This window comes from Octopus bimaculoides, chromosome 22, assembly GCF_001194135.2.
Source record: "Octopus bimaculoides isolate UCB-OBI-ISO-001 chromosome 22, ASM119413v2, whole genome shotgun sequence".
NCBI classification, from domain to species: Eukaryota; Metazoa; Mollusca; class Cephalopoda; order Octopoda; family Octopodidae; genus Octopus; species Octopus bimaculoides.
Window position 1 is genome coordinate 11,026,941 of NC_069002.1, and position 3,991 is coordinate 11,030,931.

Here is a 3,991-nt window from a genome sequence, read left to right on the forward strand (position 1 = left end):
AGCTGCTCGTGAAATTAACGTGCAAGTGGCTGAGCACTCCACAGACACGTGAACCCTTAACGTAGTTCTCGGGGATATTCAGCGTGACACAGTGTGGCAAGGCTGACCCTTTGAATTACAGGCACAACAGAAACAGGAAGTAAGAATGAGAGAAAGTTGTGGTGAAAGAGTACAGCAGGGTTCGCCACCATCCCCTGCCGGAGCCTCGTGGAGCTTTTAGGTGTTTTCGGTCAATAAACACTCACATCGCCTGGTCTGGGAATCAAAACCGCGATCTTATGACCGCGAGTCCGCTGCCCTAACCACTGAGCCATTGTGTCTCCACTCTGTAGACTTGTTGTTATGGTGTAACTCTAAATTAGCTCTGATCAAACAGAACTATGATTAAAACTTTTCCTTTTTGTAACAATCCATTTTGTTTTTGTCGGAATGGTGTATTTAGGAGCACATTATTTAATATATCCTTCCTTTTTTAAGATAAGATTGTATAATTTGGGGAAGATTGGCTTGTTATTTCTAGCATGTAGAGACACCTTCATTGAGGTAATTCAATTGAAAATTTTCTTGGCGTGTAATTGTAGTTTTTTCACTTCTGAAGCCTAATTGGTACCTACCGTATCTTGTGAGTTGCAGTTTTCATGACTAAATCAATCATCATGGCCCACCAATCACTACAGTTGATCAATCATTAATGATGACCAAACATTTCAGATGATCTCATATTTGTGTCTTTCTTTCTTTTTTTTTTTTTCCTTTTTGTTATTTTATATCACAATCAGTGAACGACAACATCATTAGTTAAATGATTTCCAACAGATCAGTCACTGAGTCATGGTTTTTATCATGGTGAGTATAACAAGGGATTGCTTGTGCAACTCGGGCAGAGCAAATATCACAAGAGATCTCTGTCTGAAAGAACCAGTTTGCTAAATTTCTTGAGGAATGAGTAACTTTATAATATTTACCTTATAATTCTTTCCAAAAGGTTTGGTATAACAAATCAAGGACATAGAACTGAATACATGTGTGTATATAACATTAAACACGATGACATTGATGATGATAAATACATATATACATGTGTGTCTATGTGTGTATATATATATATATATATATATATATATATATATATATATATATATATATATACGTATGCATATAAACAAGAGAAATAGCCGCCAAGCTGGATTCCTAATATGCTAATTTTTTATTCTTAAATTTTGAGAACATATTCTTCGTGGTAAGGTGATTTGGCATCTTCTTCTAGCATATTAGGAATCCACCTTCGTGGCTATTCCTCTTCTTTATATAGATAATATAATTTATAGTCTTCGGACATTTTTAAGTATGCTAGGCCACTGGTTTAAATTGATATTATTTAATAATATTCATTTCTACCCTCATTATGTCAATGGAACAGCCTGCTCATGAAATGAATGTGCAAGTGGCTGAGTACTCCACAGACACATGTACCCTTAACATAGTTCTCAGGGAGATTCAGCATGACACAGACTGTGATAAGGTCGACCCTTCGAAATAGAGGTGCTACTCATTTTTAAGTGACAGTATTTCCTCATGTAACACATGTATTACATACTTGATTTTAAATGAAAAAAATCTGGGATGTGACTTACGCAGGGGGCAAAGTTAAAACTATGGAAGGGAAAAATTTTTTACCAAAATTTAACACTAAATTAAGGTTGCACATTATACATGAGTAAATCTGGTAGATCTTTATTACCTTCAGCTACTTAAAGATCTACCAGATTTCCTCATGTAACACATGTATTACATACTTGATTTTAAATGAAAAAAATCTGGGATGTGACTTACGCAGGGGGCAAAGTTAAAACTATGGAAGGGAAAAATTTTTTACCAAAATTTAACAATAAATTAAGGTTGCAATTTAACACTAAATTAAGGTTGCACATTATACATAAGTAAATCTGGTAGATCTTTATTACCTTCAGCTACTTAAGGTGGTGAGCTGGCAAGAATCATTAGCATGCCGGATGAAATACTTAGCAGTATTACACCCATCGCTACATTCTGAGTTCAAATTCTGCTGAGGGCGAATTTTGCCTTTCATCCTTTCGGGGTCGATAAATTAAGTACCATTGAAATATTGGGGTCGATTTAATCGATTAGCCCTCTCCCTGCAAATTTCAGATCTTGTGCTTTTAATATTATTATTATTATTATTATTATTATTATTATTATTATTATTATTATTAAGGCAGTGGGCTAGCAGAATCGCTAGCATGCCAAACAAAATGCTTAGTGGTATTTCATCTGCCACTACATTCTGAGTTCAAATTCTGCTGAGGTCAACTTTGCCTTTCATCCTTTCAGGGGATGATAAATTAAGTACCTGTGAAACATTGGGGTTAATGTAATCAATTAGTCCCCTCCCCTCAAATTTCAAACCTTGTGTCTATAGTGTTCAGGATTATTATTATGATTATTATTGTAATTATTATTAAGGCAGCGAGCTGGCAGAATTGTAAGCACACTGGAAGAAATTTTTAGCGGTATTTCACCCACTGCTATGTTCTGAGTTCAGATTCCACCAAGGTTCACTTCGACTTTCACCCTTTCAGGGTCAATAAATTAAGTACCAATGAAGCATCGGGGGCACTGTAATCGACTAGTCTTGTATGGCTACAGTCTAATGACTGAAATAATCAAAAGATAAAAGATGAAAACACATCATAACAGAGAAACATGAAACAAAACTCAATTAGTTGATAAAATCTTTATTGAGAATACAACTATTTTTTTTTTTTTTTGGTTTTTGATTTTGATATAAGATTCCACAATAAAACTGGAAAAATGAAGTTTTGAAAGCTTTATTAATTGCCAAATACAAACCCAAAATCAACAGACAGAGATAAAGCATGCATGAGCAGAAGTATAAAAGTTAGCGAGAATCAATCATTAAATAATATTAAAATCTATTGATAACAATTTTATCAGTTACATCATTGCTATTATCACCTGCTACCATCATTATTAAATGTGGGAATAACTCACCAGCCTGGGTTATAATTTCGTTCAGAAGATGTGGGACTGAGAAGGTCATGAAAATTTTAATGAGCTTAGGACTGTTATAATAATAATAATAATGATAAATGCCCCGATGCAGTACAAGGCAGTGGTTCTCATGGCTTCTGATCTTAACTGATTGGAAGTGTTATCATGAACATGTTTTGTTTTAGTATAAAAAGATGGGCTACAACAAATATTCTGCTCAGTACTACAGATTTGCTTGTCCGTTGTTTTGGTTGCTGATGATATGTGCATCCCTGATCATGAGTAGAAATAGTGGGGGAGCATCATAACCATGTGTTGAGAGGAAATCTTTGGGGGTTTGGATAATTCACCCCTGGAAACATGGGTGTTTTATACAACATCCTTAAGCAATCCTTATTCAGGGACCTTTTGAGCAGGATGGGCTACTCAGTCTGAAGAAAATTCTAACTATTTCCTACTATGTGGGAATTAATTAATTAATCAATCACATCATTGAAATCTCAAAGCTTCAAGATAATGCAGGATTAACCTTTTAGCATTTAATCCGGCCATATCTGTCCCAAATATTTTATCTGTTTTATGTTCAAACAAGCTAGATCTGGCTTCTCAACATATCCTACAATGCCATTCACATCAGTGAAATCTTGAAGCTTAGGCATTATGTATGTTTGATTCAAAGCAATGTAGGTAAATATGCTTAATATTTGACAGAGTAATCTGAATGCTAAAATGGTTAAGTCTAGTGTTGAAATGGATGACAGGTAAGTCAGGTGTTTAATTGAGAAACAAATCACCACTCTAAAGAAGATATTAATCTACAGAAAGTTTCACCTGAGAGTCAGGGGACTGCTTGTTGTTGTAATTGTTGTTGGTTAGGAAGGGCATCCAGCTGTAGAAACTCTGCCAAATCAGATTGGAGCCTGGTGTAGCCATCTGGTTTCACCAGTCCTCAGTCAAA

At 35.1% G+C, this 3,991-nt stretch overlaps 1 protein-coding gene across 2 annotated transcripts in view; it reads left to right on the forward strand.

Moving 5' to 3' along the window:
• The window catches only part of LOC106873056 (HEAT repeat-containing protein 4), a 595,254-nt gene that overhangs the window by 375,311 nt on the left and 215,952 nt on the right, over positions 1 to 3,991 (forward strand). The window lies entirely within an intron of this gene.